Source organism: Lycorma delicatula, chromosome 3, assembly GCF_047948215.1.
Source record: "Lycorma delicatula isolate Av1 chromosome 3, ASM4794821v1, whole genome shotgun sequence".
NCBI lineage: Eukaryota > Metazoa > Arthropoda > Insecta > Hemiptera > Fulgoridae > Lycorma > Lycorma delicatula.
The window spans coordinates 197,220,370-197,237,947 of NC_134457.1; the positions used below are offsets into that span (position 1 = coordinate 197,220,370).

The following is a 17,578-nucleotide window of genomic DNA, read 5'->3' on the forward strand; positions in this document are numbered from 1 at the left end:
GGGTGACCGGAACATCAATAGGGTGTCTTCTCCTACGGGGTTGGGATGTTGCCATTATTCTAATTATTGTTGGGATGTTGCCATTATTCTAATTATTATTGAGATTTTTTTTTATTGTGTTATTATTATTACTATTGTCATTATTATTGATTTGTCTTGTCTTTAACTAATAAATTGTAATTATATAAACATTTTCATTTGTCAATCTCTCAATATCCTGATCGAGCCTCGATCACGAGACAAAACTAATAATAAAGAATAGGTAAAGATACATGAACAGAAATAAAACTGCCGAATTTTTCACAGTTGCCGATTCTAGGGTTAAAGAATACTTAAAAATATGAAAGTAAACAATATGAAAGTATACATCTAACATGAACGTTTACAAAAAACTGAAATAGTTAATGCAACATGCAATTAGGTTATTAGAAGGTACATTACGGATAATCTACACGCATATATTATGGATATGCTTTGGGATAATCCGAAACGGATTAATTAACATAATACTACGAAATAAAAGATGAAAATTAGAGATGAATATTTCTACAACGTAAAAACCAATTTGGATTATTAAACCGTAAATATTAATGCCGAAGTAAATATACAGTCAATACTTATTTAACATTTGAATAAAATAAAACAGCTAAGCGTTAAATGACCTAATTTTGAAATTTGTAAATACCAATCATAAAAGCAGAAACTATGTTTAAATAGTAATTGCTATTGATTAATAAAAGGATAACACTATAAAATTAATCTTAATTAATTACATTATTCATATTTAATACCATAAAGTTCAATTTCCCTAAAACAATAACGGATAACATATTAATGTACCCGTTTTTAACTATAGACAAATTAATACTAAAATATAGTTTTTCATTAATAAAGCTAATAATCTAATATCAATAAACATAATTCTGATAGGTTACAACGAACGCATAAAATTTAATTGAATTGTTCATTTATTTCTGATAAACTACAAAGTAATCAAAAAAGTTAATAATAAAAAAGGTCTATTAACCACAAGGGCCGCCTTTTAGGGTTTTACAAAAACAATGTAAGAAAAAAACATTTTTACTACAAATAGTTTTATTGTTTCTTAAATATTTTCCTTTAAGATTTACACACTTTTGCATGCGTTCGAACCAATATTCCAAACAATTTTTCAAATCTGGTACTCAAAAACATGGTTTTGGAAGGATTCAACAGCTTCTTGAGGTGATGAAAATTGCTGTTCACGCATTTTTTGACATTCGGAAACAAAAAGAGGTCGTTGGTGATAAATAAGATGAGTTCCGGCAATGAGACATTAATTCAATATTTTTCTTCGTGAAATAATCAATTGTTCGAGGTGCTGTGTGAGAGCTGACATTGTCATGATGAAGAATTATACGAAGCTTTCGGTTGTTTTTTTTTCTGCTTTCATCGATGACTTCTAGCACATAAATTGTTGTATACTATTTTCAGCATTAACTGTATTTTTCGATCCTTTAAATCAATGGTTGTTATATGACCAGTAAAACCGAAGAAAGTGTTTCGCGATCGAACCATTTTTGTTGGATTCGGTTCATCTTGGAACAAGATGTCTATTTCACAGTAAGTCATATGCCGATCTTTTTTAATCAGGCGGCGCAGAGTATCGATGTTTTTTGGAATAACAACCGATTTTGGTCGACCTTCAAGAAATTCTTCGCTGACGGAAGCACGAGCATGACGAAGTTCGGCAAACAAATGAATCACTATTTTTCTGATGGTGATTAATTACCAGAAGTTGCACGAAGCGATTTGAGCCATTGTTGTTGAGTTAGGTCCTTACTAAAATTGCAAAAAATCATCCAACGAAAACCTTTACGTGAAATTTCCATTTGTTCTCTAACAATTTTTTAAACACTCACTGTAAACTAATTACTCGGCCGATTTCTGAGCTGCTTATCGAACAATGTAATGGTTAAACGGATTTAGAAAAGTTAAAATATGCACAATTATATTTAAAAATTATTTAATATAGTAATGTTTACTTTGAATAATATTTTAGAAAATAGCTTGATTACGTTCATCGTGATTACGACATATTGTTTTATAAAGTAAGCTAACTCTGCAGAAGAACACTGTTATGAATTATGATGTTTTTTATTCGTTCAGTTTTTTTACTAAATCTTTTTATAAGTTTTTTTTTTTTTTTGAGATAAATGTATTATACGTTTACTTTAATAAACTCGTTATTATTATTATAAATCTTTTTTAGTACTCACTAAATCATTAATATAAGAAATTAAAGCTTATTTTAAACGACTGTTACATAACAAAAACGTACCGTGTAGGTAGTCCGATATGAGATATACTTCCCTCCTGAAAACAAGACCTTCATTTTCAGGATGCAATGAATATAAAGTACCCTCTGGAAGTATCATTAAAGAAACAAATGTGTGAAATAATTTCCTGTAACATCTACATATATAAAAATGAATGTTTGTCTGTCTGTATGTCTCTTATGCCTTCCTAAACCGTTCATCCGATTGCGATGAAACTTTGTAAGTTGTTGTGCGCACGCCCACAAAGGTTTCTGAATTAATTTGGATCCGCTAGGTGGCGCTGTGGTTGAGATATTTTGAAAAATTGTATTTATGGCCCGATTTGGCTCATATTCACAATATGTGTTACTTACATGGAAAGAAATAACTCTACAAAAAAATGGACCCGCTAGATGGCGATGGGGTTGAAATATTTGGAGAAAATTGCATTTATGGTCGGATTTGTGTCATATTTAAAATATATATTAGTTACGTGAAAATAAATATTTTTACAAAAAATGAACCCGCTAGGTGGCGCTGGAGTTGAGATATTTGGAAAAATTATTTATGGACCGATCTGGCTCATATTCAGAATAAATATTAGTTATGCGAAAAGATAAATTTTTTCAAAAACTATACCAGCTAGGTGGCGCCAATGTCGAGATATTTACGAAACAAGGAAAGAAATATACAGACTTTCTTCTTCTATAGATATAAAAGGCAATTTTCGTATGTGTGTCCGCTATAGACTAAAAAACTACTAGACCGATTTACGCTACTGGTCCGATTTAAAAGGAAAGAGGGGAAATGGGGAAAAGAAAAAAGAAAAGGGAAATAGGGAAAAAGGAAAAGGGAAATAGGGAAAAAGGAAAAGGGAAATAGGGAAAAAGAGAAGAAGGGAAAAGGGAAATAAGGGTAAAGAGAAGAAGGGAAAAGGGAAATAAGGGAAAAGGTAAAAAGAGAAAAAAGTTGAAAGGGAAGAAGGGAAATAGGGAAAAAGAGATAAAGTGAAAGGTTAAATTTTAAGAAGTTCCGTAATGTTAATCTTTTTAATGTTTTACCAAACTTTCAGTGTTCAGAAGTGGAAAGAGAAATGAGCATCGGTAAAATAGACGGCGCATACAGGAAAGTTAAGGAAACTTTTGGGGTACATAAATTAAAATCTAATAATGTGTTAAACAAAGATGGTACACCAATATATAATACGAAAGGTAAAGTCGATAGATGGGTGGAATATATTGAAGAGTTATACGGAGGAAATGAATTAGAAAATGGTGTTATAGAGGAAGAAGAGGAAGTTGAGGAGGATGAAATGGGAGAAACAATACTGAGAACTGAATTTAAGAGAGCATTAAAAGATTTAAATGTCAGAAAGGCTCCTGGAATAGACGGAATACCTGTAGAATTACTGCGCCGTGCAGGTGAGGAAGCGATTGATAGATTATACAAACTGGTGTGTAATATTTATGAAAAAGGGGCATTTCAGTCAGACTTCAAAAAAAGTGTTATAGTCATGATACCAAAGAAAGCAGGGGCAGATAAATGTGAAGAATACAGAACAATTAGTTTAACTAGTCATGCATCAAAAATCTTAACTAGAATTCTATACAGAAGAATTGAGAGGAGAGTGGAAGAAGTGTTAGGAGAAGATCAATTTGGTTTCAGGAAAAGTATAGAGACAAGGGAAGCAATTTGGCCTCAGATCAATTTGGCCTCAGATTAATAGTAGAAGGAAGATTAAAGAGAAACAAACCAACATACTTGGCGTTTATAGACCTAGATAAGGCATTCGATAACGTAGACTGGAATAAAATGTTCAGCATTTTAAAAAAGTTAGGGTTCAAATACAGAGATAGAAGAACAATTGCTAACACGTACAGGAACCAAACAGCAACAGTAACAATTGAAGAACATAAGAAAGAAGCCGTAATAAGAAAGGGAGTCCGACAAGGATGTTCCCTATCTCCGTTACTTTTTAATCTTTACATGGAACTAGCAGTTAATGATGTTAAAGAACAATTTAGATTCGGAGTAACAGTACAAGGTGAAAAGATAAAGATGCTACGATATTCTGATGATATAGTAATTCTAGCCGAGAGTAAAAAGGGTTTAGAAGAAACAATGAACGGCATAGATGAAGTCCTACGCAAGAACTATCACATGAAAATAAACAAGAACGAAACAAAAGTAATGAAATGTAGTAGAAATAACAAAGATGGACCAAACAAAAGTAATGAAATGTAGTAGAAATAACAAAGATGGACCACTGAATGTGAAAATAGGAGGAGAAAAGATTATGGAGGTAGAAGAATTTTGTTATTTGAGAAGTAGAATTACTGAAGATGGACGAAGCAGGAGCGATATAAAATGCCGAATAGCACAAGCTAAAAGAGCCTTCAGTAAGAAATATAATTTGTTTACATCATAAATTAATTTAAATGTCAGGAAAAGATTTTTGAAAGTATATGTTTGGAGTGTCGCTTTATATGGAAGTGAAACTTGGACAATCGGAGTATCTGAGAAGAAAAGATCAGAAGCTTTTGAAATGTGGTGCTATAGGAGAATGTTAAAAATCAGATGGGTGGATAAAGTGACTAATGAAGAGGTATTGCGACAAATAGATGAACAAAGAAGCATTTGGAAAAATATAGTTAAAAGAAGAGACAGACTTATAGGCCACATACTAAGGCATCCTGGAATAGTCGCTTTGATATTGGAAGGACAGGTAGAAGGAAAAAATTGTGTAGGCAGGCCATGTTTGGAATATGTAAAACAAATTGTTAGGGATGTAGGATGTAGAGGGTATAATGAATGAAACTAGATAGGGAATCTTGGAGAGCTGCATCACACCAGTCAAATGACTGAAGACAAAAAAAAACCAAACTTTCAATTGTATTCATTTAATTTACATATATATACTCAAATCTAGCAATAGCGAAGCATTGCCGGGTCTGCTAGTTATTTATAAACCCGAAAGATATGGACAAATTACCATTCCGATTCAACTGAAATTAAAATCATATTCAGCTCTACGAGACATATTCCGCTGAACATAGAGAAATTCTGTTTGCCATATACTGAAAATTAGTACTATAGGAGAAAAAAATCTGACTAAAACCTCTTTACAATGATGCCTTACAATGATATAAAAATCCTGGGAACGGTAGTAGTGTTAAGGAAAAAAACGCATTCCTTGGTCACTAGAGATACACTGGATTATTTTCTCAGCCTAAACAACTCATATGTATGTATGTATATTATAGTATATTATACTTACAGCCGAATATATTTACCTGTAATTAGTTAAAATAGTCTCAAACAAAAAAATAAGTCACACCAAAAAAAAAAGAAAATCGTTACAATCAACGAAAAAGATAAGCAGTGTTCGATCGTAAAAGATGACAATAATCAAAAGAAGAAAATCTAAACAAGTCGATGATAAATTATAAATGAGGGTAAAGCGATAAACAAGCTATTATTATTAACAGCGTGAAAATGGGAGTCCAGTAGAGAGACTATTTCACACACGCGCGTGCGCTCGCGCAAGGAGTGGGAGAGAGCTACAGAAAGAGTGAGAGAAGTAAGTTGTTACGTTTAAGCTTGACATCTTCATTAAACATCTACTATCAAAATGTACGATTTATAAATTTTGCGACACAGATTACCAAGCAAACATACATACATTAATCGTCTACGACTGTAATTACTACAGAAGATGCTACATGCATTATGTTGTATATTCAATATTTGAACACAATCAAACAGCTTTCAGACGACAAATTAAACTAGTAAAGTATGCTAAACCGATTCCTCAATTCGGTTTGAAATACATTGAATTTCAAAACTGTATACATCTATACACAACAAATATATGAGTTAAATAATAAAACAGTTAAATGATCCTTTTATTAGAAATTTTCAATGCGGGTATAAAACCACAAAATGGAATTAACTTTGTTTAAATATCGTTGACACCATTCCCCTTAAATCTCTGTTTATTAAATGTTTTCGTACTAAAAAAAGAGAATATATATATATATATATAAAATGTATTCGCCGGGATTGGTCCGGCTTTATCCGATAAATATCTAAGCCCCCGGATTGGACTTTTTTACAGTATCCGGATTGGAAGCCATCTCCTTAAGCAAACTTGATCCAACAAAACCTAATTCTGCAGGTTAATACATTAACACAAACCCAGTAGGCATTTAATTAAAATTTATAGGTTCCCTCGAGAAAGAAGGAATAAAGAATTAGGGAAAAAGATGGTAAGTGGGAAAGACAAAATGTACCCACAGAGAGAACGTAAAAATTAAACTAACGTAGCCATCCAAAAGGATTATGCAAAGCCCATCCAGATGGTGGATGAGAATGTCACAAATTAGGCCTGGGTAAAGGCAGTACCTTACCACATTAGTGATCATTAACCGGCTTAAGTTTGCGCTACAATATTTTGGATTTTGTTCGCTACTAAACAGCTATCTGAGAACAGTCTCAGACTTTTTCATGACAAACATTCCGAGTATTTGTACGCAGGTAGTATTCAACTGAAATATATATATTGTACAGTCGGATTTCCACAGGAGGTAAAACCAAAATATGATAAATAGTAAGTAAATTTTATTTTCCTGACATGCAAAAGGAAAGTATGGTAATCAGTCAAAAAATGGGGTATGAGTTTTTTTTACACTTCTTGACAATCCAGGGACCTCAGAAAAACAAAAAAAGTAGGGGTAATATTCGTTTGTACGTACATGCATACATAATGTACGTGTGTTGGCGTGTTAACTTTTGACTGAATAAACTGATTTTGATGAAATTTTGTACAGACTCGTGTATATGGGTCAATTTGTTGGTAAAGGTTTGGGGTCAATATCTCCACGGGGTGGAGTAGATAGTTTCTTTGGATTAATTTGATCAAATTTTTGCAAACCTAACCCCACTTTATATATATATATATTTTGTTTTTTTTGGGGCGCACATTGAAGGTTCGTTATTAGCGGCCGGAAGCAATGATTTTACAATAAATAAACAAATTCTATAACAACATCCGCAAAATATAACGGATATATAAATCAAATAACAGAAAACTAAAAAAAAAATTAACAAACAAACCGCACAACAACTCAGGAAAAACAAGAAAAAGTAAAACACATTATAAAATGCCAAAAAACATATTACAATAATTATTAAACAATCGAATACAGACGTTCGGCTTTAAGAAACAAGATATTCAATAACATCCTCATATTGTTTCCTGGAATATCTCGGATGTTGCTCCTAATCTAAATTTCCAATGCAATGCCGCATAACAAAAGCAGTCCACAAGGATGTGGTGTATTGTTAGTTGGCAGTCGCAGCGAACACAAACATGTGCATCGGTCTAATTCATTAGGTGTCCATGAGTAAGATTAGTATGTCTTATTCTTAAACGGCAGAGAACAACCTCCTCGACAGTTATTCCTGATTGAAAAGCTCCATGGCAGCACATTATCCTTGATGTATAGGAGTTTATTATCTACTATAGCAGTCCAGTAACCTTGGCACTTTCCTCGAACAGTGTGTTAAACAGAATTAATAAAATCGGTAGTAGAAATACGAGTGGTAAAAGACGGTTGACTGCACGTGTCTTTAGCAACGGAACCCGCACGTTCATTACCCTTCTTTCTTTTTCCCGTTTAGCCTCCGGTAATTACCGTTCAGATAATACTTTAGAGAATGAATGAGGATGATATGTATGAGTGTAAATGAAATTTAGTCTTGTACAATCTCAGTTCGACCATTCCTGAGATGTGTGGTTAATTGAAACCCAACCATCAAAGAACACCGGTATCCACGATCTAGTACACAGATCCATGTAAAAATAACTGACTTTACTAGTACTTGAACGCTGAAACTCTCGATTGCTAAATCAGCTGATTTGGGAAGACGCGTTCACCACTATACCAACCCGGTGGGGTTGCACGTTCATTACCTGGGATTCCCACAAGGCTAAGGATCCAGCAAAAACTCACTTATGTGATATAAAGGTTCAACTCAGCAATATTAGGCTTTACATCAGTACACGTGTACATGCTTATCTTACTATTTTGAAAAAAAATTGCCCCCAAATTCTCTCTCTTCCCCAATAATCGGAAAAATCTTTTTATATATTGCATATTTTTTTAAATGTCATCCAGAGCATGGTTGTAGTGCAAGTGGATCAAAAGAAATACTTAGTGGGTAGGAGAGTCGATCAAAGTTTAAAAATATAGATTTTTTTGGAATTTTTTTAAACTTTTTTTGATTAATTTTCATATATCACTATTTTTCCACTATGAAGCAATAACCAATGCCAAGAAAGTATAAAAACTCTGTTATAAGCATTTTTCTTCAATTAAAAGTAAGTATTAATATAGTTCAAATATGATAACTAAGCCGTGTAGAAATTAGGTGTTCTTCGTTTTTTAGTTGGTATTTTTATCACATATTAATCACTGAACGGCTTAAACAAAACTATTTTTAAAATTATTTAATATTCCTTGAAATAAAATATATTTATAATCTTAGGAATAAAGATTTTTTTTTCGGCGTTTAATCATCATAAAAGAAAATAGTGATCTAATTACATACATAATTTTTGTTTTACATCAATATATTCTTTATTCTTTACTTAAAATAGATCACATTAAGGTGCATTCCAAATGCGGGCCTACAGAAGAATGCTCTGCGTTAGACGGATAGAAAAGAGACCAAACAACTCGATTATAAATAAGCTGGGTATACAAAGGAGGTTGTCCGCACTACGGGAGGTTGTTGGCAATATGCTTCCAGCGGACCCTCCGCTTTTTCGGCTACATAGTCCGTAGGACCAGTGAAAATCTTAAGAAGTTAGTCATATAGGGAAAAATAGAGACAGAAGGTCCCCTGGAAGACCATCGAAAAGATGGCTGGACCAAACTGAAGAGGCGACTGGAGAAACGTTAATTCGAATGGCAGAGAACCGTGAGCTATGGCGGAAAAATTGTCAGTGGGAGATGAATCAGGTCACCAGCTCTCAGAAATGAGAGGAAGGATCATTGATTTTTGGAGGAGAAAGGAAATTAAATTTGCGTCAAAAATCCCTTAGTATATTATATAATAGAAGTACTAAACGTACAACAAAAAGATGACGAGAATTTGTTTCTTTCATTCTGGATATTAATTCAGTATAAAAATGTGAATTTATAATATGAAAGAAAATTTTCATACTCTGAAAAAATATTTTTATACATGATTATCAAAATATTATGAAATAAATAATCAGGTGAAAGATATATCAGTAAATCTATATCTCATTTTCGATCTTATATATCAAGTATTATATTAAATCCTTACATGTTCAAATAATTTTACAGATTTTAAATCTCTGGTATAATAAAACATTATTTTTAAAAAGGTAAACATATTTTAACCGTTTATTTATAGTCGCATCAACCGACTACAGTCATTAACGACTTAACGACTTAAATAAAACTACATGATCTTAAATAATTAAACAGTAAATACCAAACACAAACTAGAAAAAGAATAATAAATCCAAATAAGAATAAGCAAAACCGTTAAAATTAAGTTCTTCATCCCACTATTAGAGAGAAACCGCAAGTCTTTTTATGTATCCCTACTGGTTTAGTAAGCACTCCACATCTAAACCCAGGTTTAATTGTTGTCGAATAGACCCGAAACATTGTTAGCTGATTTGGAAGTCGAAAGTTCCAGCGTTCAAGTCCTAGTAAAGGCAGGACTATAAAAGGTTACTTTTATACGGATTTGAATACTAGATCGAGAATACCCTTGGCTGGGTTTCAATTAACCATGCATCTCAGGAATGGTCAAACTGAGACTGTACAAGACTACACTTCATTTACACTCATACATATCATCCTCTAAAGTAATACCTGAACGGTAATTCCCGGAGGCTAAACAAGAGGAAAAAACCCGAACATTAGGCAATCTATAAGTGGTTTACGAACCATTTTACATTCCACGCCTCACAGTTCTGCTGAGGAGAGCCGAATAGATGAGCACGGGTTAGATTTGTGTGTGCAATCCTCAGCTGAGTTAGGATGACTTATCTCTTATGTTGTTTGGGAAAAAGGTTTCTCAAACTCGTTTTCTGGAATGCCATGTAAGGAAAAATATTGTTTTATTCTATATTCTACGTGGAAACTACAACTAACTGACAACCGAAATTAATTACAAAGATAAACCTCGCTATTTTAAAGCGGAGCTTTATGAACTACTTTCCAAGTTATTAAAATACAGGTAAGATTATATTTTAACAATATTTTTCTCATGTATTTTATTATATTATTTAAAAAAATATATATACTCAAAAACTTTTTTGTCCACGAAGTTTTACAATATAATTAAGTTACAATATCAACATCAACAAAATGAATAATAATTTTAAAAAAAATTAACTCTTAAACTAATTAATAGCCATTTAGTTAAACGAAATTCAGTTAAAAAAAAATGAAAAAAAAAGAAAGTTGATAATTTGAAAGTTTCAAGAAAACCAAGTTTATTATTATCATCGTCATCAGCATCTTTGTTAACAAAATTAAGATTTTTAAAAGTTTAAACAAAAAGTTTTAGTCTAATTAATTAAGATGAATAGCTTCAGTAGAATTACAATGCAATTTTTTTTTTAAATAAAAACTTTTTAAATTTTCTTTTAAATAAACTTTGTTCAGTCAAATACAATTGTTCAATATCATTTTCACTACAGATGTGTCTTTTAAAGAAAAATTAATAATAATAAAAAGTCAATTACTTAAAATAATTAACAAATCTGAAATAAAATTATCACTAAAAAAATACACAGAAGCTAATACCTATGCATGCTTTCTTAAAGATTACACACAAGCTTCTTTTAAATAATTTTTATTTACGTTACTAATACCAACAAAATATCTTAATTTTTAACTTGTTAACTTAGTTTATTGTAACTCGGTTGTTTGGAATGATGTTTAAGTATACCAGGTATCAATAATATAATGTTTGAAATGTTTATTAATATTTTAACATAAAAATTATTATTTTAGGATAATTACCTAGATTTTATCAATTTAAAAATTAAAATAATCGCATTTTTATATGTAAAATCCTTATTCTTTTTTTTAATGTATAAATAATTTTTTTCACTTAAGTGTAAGTTGCAATCTGTTCAATTAGTGAACAATAAATGAATAAACAAACCAAAATGTTAATATCTTAATCTTAATAATAATTAATGGGTCATAAATTTAACCCACTGGGTTGGTGTTAACGCTTCGTTAGCGAGTGTCGCCAGGCGAAAGATTTCGCTCTGATTTCTGCGCCTCCATTAAAATTAAACCAGAATGTAATTTTTGAGACCCAAATTAGGAGGTAAATTTAGTGGTTTTTATAATATATCTGACCTGACGAATTGAAAAAAATTGGTCCCAGAACTCTATTTTTAGCAATTTTCGAGAAATCCAGGTTTAAAGACACCAATCGGGTAGATCTACTGGTGAACTCGTCATCGCAAATCAGTTGATTTCGAAGTCGAGAGTTCTAAGGTTCAAATCCTAGTAAAGACAATTATTTTTATACGGATTTGAATATTACATCGTGGATACCGGTCTTCTTTGGTGTTTGGGTTTCAATTAACTACACATATCAGGAACGGTCGACCTGAGACTGTACAAGACTACACTTAATTTACATTCATACATATCATCCTCATTTATCCTCTGAAGTAGTATCTTACGGTGGTTCCGGAGGCTAAACATAAAAATAAAGAAGGTCACAAATTTTTATTCAAAAAACACAGAGAACCATAAAGACAGTTAAGGAAGCGAGATACAAAACCTCTTCCAGGGATTTTTTTTTCAGTACTTGTTTCCGGGACCAACGTTTTAGTTGATAAATGAGGTTTTGAATGAAATCTTCATACCTAAAAACTATTAAATTCCATTTATAAATTATGCTGATAAAATAACATTTTTTTCTACGGTTTTTTTTAGGAATTTTGAAACTTAATTTTAGGAGAAATTACGTCAATCTAATAACTCCTTTAATACTATTAAATTTTAATTATTAAAGTTAAAGCTAGTTAAGATGCAACTGTTTTGTAAATTTCGGTCTAAAAAAATTATGAAGGAAATTTATTTTTTCAAAATACAGAGTGATTTACGAATCACTCTAAAAAAACCAACAGGAACATGTTCAAACTTTCAGGGCATTTTCTACTGGTAAAAATAAAGAAAACGTTCATATAAACATAGTTCCGAAAAGCTTCTTTAGTTGTAGGCTGCAGAAAGATTTCGTCTTGATTTCTGTGTCTTCGGTAAAATTAAGCTAGACTGCAAATTAAAGAGTAATTTCGTAATTTTATATGAAATTTTACTGAAAAAAAAAAATATAAGAACTGTATTTTTAGTAATCTTCGAGAAATATGGGGTAAAAACAAAAGATTCGGGTGAATTTGGATCGCAAGAATTACAGTCTAGCTTAATTTTCCCAAAGGTGCAGAAATCAAGGCAAGATCTTTCTGTAACTGACAATCGCTAACGAAGCTTTTCAGAATCTGTTGTATGTTTTTCTTTATTTTCACCAACAGAACAAAATGTACTGAAATTTTAGTACATTCTTCGTGAATCAATCAGTATAATCATTGCAGCAATAAGAAAGCTATGTACGTGATAAAAAAAATTATTATATCGAACTAATCGACCATTGCATTTTCATAACACAACAGTAAGTCAATAATAAAATCTTAGACAAACCGTTTCCGCCAAAAGTTATTTCTTTCAAATGATTTGTTTACATAACTTTAAGGATATTCGATTTTAATTAATTTCCTGTAAATCTTCACATGTATTCTTTAAACTGAGCTATAAAAATTAATATCCTAAGAGATGAAGCTTCAAAACCGTTTTAATAAACATTATTTGTAACTATACCTTATAAAAATATATATACAGAAATAAAAACAATATAGCACACAAAAACTCAAAGCTATAAAAACATCCAACACATTTTTATTTTTTTAAATTATTTTTTTGAGATTTAGGTTTTTTTTTATTTTATTCTCAAATCGGCCCGTATCTTTTTGTATAATTCTCACAATCATGTATTCAATTCATTTCTTTTTTACTTAGAAGAGGAAATTTTTCTTACCGTACCGTTAAATTTTTCCAAATAAGCTTAATAGAAAAAACGATTAAAAATAACTGAACCATTTGAAATTATTTTGATTTCTTTTTCGTCATTATTATTTGTTTAATTATACGATAATAATACACTCGATTACAGCCTGATATTCCAGAAGACATTAATAAAAACAATTTATAGTAAAAGAACTTCTTAACTCACGAATGGTATTTTTTTTTTTTACCTCCAGAACACCGTTTGGTATTACTTCAGAGGATGAAATGAATGACAATTTTTGTAGCGTGTGAAAATTCCATGCCTCCCCGGTATTCGAACCCGAGACCTCCGGATGATTCACGAACGGTTATACATTTTTAATACTTTTCTCAATTCCTTTTCGTATTTTTATCAACATAAGTTTTTCGCTTTTTGCGCATTTCTCATTAACGAATATTTTTCTTCATATGAGAATCGTTTTTTGTAGGGTTTCCCATATTTTAAATAATAGTAAATCTAAAAAAAAACCAACTTAAAATCACATTTTTAAACGATTATCCAAAAGAAAAATTCTCTTTTATTCCTAAAATATGAAGTAGTGAAAATCGACCCCAAATTAAAAGTTGTTAAAATTTTGACGTTTGTTTGGATTAAAAAACAGCTGATTTTTTTTAACATTTATAATTAGCATTCAGTAAGAGAAACAAAAAAAGGGTTAAAAACTTAGAATAACACGTACGGTGAAGAAATAAATATTAAAGGAAACATTTTATTGTACAATTTTTTTTCTTAAATATGTTTCGAAAAACAACTCTATGAACAAAAATAAAGAGTAGTTTTATAATTTTTATTTTTATTATTATTATTTTCAAGTTATTTATGTTACAAACAGCTTGTTTGACAGAAGAAAAAATACAAAAAGAAAATTAACAAAATGAAATCAAATCGGTGTTTATATTATATAAAAGAAAACAAATTATAACTAACTGGCAAGCAGATTGAAAAAGATTTCAATTAAGCTAAAGCAATCATTTCCATTTACTGCTTTAGATCTGACACTAATCGAAAATAAATATTAGATTCAAAAGTTATTATTTAAAAAAGAAATGGAAGAGAACGGGAGATTCGCGTCGTTTATTCTTCCAAGCTGCTATCAAAGCTACTGCCCTCTTTCGCATCAAAGCATTCTTTTCAAATCTACTTCTTTAAAAACTTATACATTTATTTTAGTCTTTCTAAAGGATATATTCTATTGATTTTAAATTTATTCTTTCCATTAAAGTTTACAAATAAAATTGTCACAACTTTTCTGTAACAACGACTATAACACAAAAAAAAGAATAAAAAAACAATGCATTAAGCAAAATAAAATAAAAATGTTAAACGTGAAAAAGAATAATTTTTCCCAATTCATTATTATTTAAAACTCTTTTTAATTTTTAACTAATTAATTAAGTACTTTGTGTCTATCTAAAGGTTTAGTTATGATAATTATGATCTGTTTCCGGTTTTTTTATAGTCACTAAAAATCAATTTAACAAAAAAAAAAAAGACGAACAACGCAAATTCATTTTCAAATTTATATTTTATATAAAACTAATAAACTAGATACAATTACAAATTAAGAAAAAAATCTAACCAAACTTTTACACATGCAATTTAAAAAAAAACCATGCAAATGCTTGATTACATTTTCAATTCTAATGTAATTAAACATGACTCCGGAAAAGTCCTGTAAAAATAATTTATTACAGATGGGTAAACCTGTTAGTATGTTCCATTATGCTTTACAAAGGGATTCAGCAATATTATTAATGAATTTAAAAAATTTCACCGTTAGTTAAGGTTTACACGTTTTAATTTATACCTAATACCATCTGATCGTGGTATACACGTCTACTAGTCATTTAGAATAATGACTCTCAAAATGAATGCTAAAGATTCAAGTGGAAACTTGTTGACAAAGGGAAGCTAAGCAAAAATCGGATGAAGAATAGCGACTGCAATAGTTTTGTTAGATTATTTGCAATAATTTAATATAGTTATTAAAATATTTTTATTATTTTTTTTTATTTATATTTATCATTTTATTTTTTATATAATTATTAAAATATTTAGTTATTTGAAATTAAAATATTTTTAACTATTATTTTGATAATTTTAATTTACTAAGCATTTGACACCGTCGATATTAATACAGTTGCATAAATTAAATTTCCACTTACCAACAATTTAAAAAGTGCAAATCCAAGTGCTTTACTGTTACTCCATCTTCAGGGATTTCCAGGGATGTTAATTTAAATTCAAATCAATAATCGTTTTTAAAGTTAAACTGTTATGTTTATAATAGTTAGTCGTTAACATGACGTTACTGTCTTATTGACGTACGAATTAATTTTATTCTTGACGACCGACTATTATAAACATAACAGTTAATTTTAAAAAACGATTATTGATTTGAATTTAAATTAACATCGCTGGAAATCCCTGAGATGAAGTAACAGCTCCGAAAGTACCAGGATTTACTCTTTTTAAATTGTTGGTAAGTGTAAATTTAATTGATATACTTGATAATTTTAATACGTTAAAATTATCTAAAAGAACAAATGTAATAAAAATAGTATCAAATTAACCTGATAAACAAGAAAATTTGAAAACTGAAGAAACCCCTTCGTAAACAACAAACTAATTCTGTTTTTAAATCACAATTCTAATGTACCATGGTACGTCTAGAAAATTGGTCTCTACTCTTGGGAACGTTAAAAATAAAATTATAACTGTCAAAAGAGCGTGCATATATAATTTTATTAGTAAAGACGATAAATGGAATTTAGTGTACAGAGAGGAAAACAATCAAAAAGTAAGATTTTAAACTGTAATAACGATGCACAACTCACTATAAATGTAAAGAAAACCCAGAAATTAACCTAAAATTCAATCTGACCTCAAAATTGGTAACAAAATTAGTCAAACAGAAATGAAAGTTAAAAAAAATCTCTTTCGGCGCGCCGGAAGGAGGAGGAGGTAGATTTCATTAGTCCGAAGTAGAGGATAAAAAAATGTCCACCTAAGAGTTAAGAAAAACTTCAATACTCAATACGACGATGGTCGATTGTGAAAAAAAATTTCACATGTTTAGCATACGACATGCCCCAACATAAAATTCCAGCAACATTTTGGTTATCCCTTGCCGTAAGGGTTGGTCATATCAAAACTTGTTTCAGACAAAAGTTTTAGGTAATGTTTAGAGGACTAACGACCACGTAAAACCGATTCGACATTGTGTCTATTAAGGGAGGTATGAAGTCCTCAAAACCCCACTTTTCCATCCCCTGGGCCAGTGGTTGGTGATATCAAAAACCTTACTTAAATACGTTTTATCCCCTTATTCTAAGAATAGTAGGAACTTTAAACGAATTCGATATTTTACTTAATAAGAAAGTTATAGCGATATTTTGTTTTTTCAAAAAAGCCCCCCCCCCCATTTTCATCCCTATGGTCCGATTTTACCCATTAATGAATTCGAACGAGATTTTGGGTCATTATATTTTATGTATCGATTTGAAAGTGATTGGCGCAATATTACGGCAGTTATCGTGTCCACAAGAAAGTGATATAAATATATATATATATATAAACTTTTGAACTGACGGTGGTTTTGGGGTCTGGGGGATGTGAAAAGCAAGATATGTCGAAATTTTCCAGAAGTCAAATCATAGTGCCCATAGCAATAGCTAACTTTCTTATGAAATCTACTTAAAAATACAAAATAAATAAAGATCAGAAAATGTTCAACAAAATTTTAATAATTTCGCTTAAACTTCATATAATACCATTAAGGGAACCGATGCCTAATAGACTTAATTTAAACTTTGTGTTTCTTGAAACTTTTCTTCCATAAGTATATTACGGTTATCTTCTATCTTAAATTTTGCTCACGATGGAGGATATCGATTTGATTAGTTTCACGTTCATACTATCTTATGATAAATTTTTATCTTGCCGAAAATAAGAGCAATTATTAGATGGTGGTGGACAGGTCGAGTTGATGTATTATTATTTGAATTCCAATTGGTGTTAAAACTCTTTATTTTAAAAACTGTTATAAATACTCTTTTCTGATTTTTTTAAAAAATATTATTAAT

The 17,578-nt window shown here is 30.5% G+C and overlaps 1 protein-coding gene across 1 annotated transcript in view; it reads right to left on the reverse strand.

Annotated features, from left to right (window-relative positions):
- LOC142321280 (uncharacterized) overlaps window positions 1–17,578 on the reverse strand; it is a 305,947-nt gene that overhangs the window by 195,025 nt on the left and 93,344 nt on the right. The gene's annotated exons all lie outside the window — the stretch shown is intronic.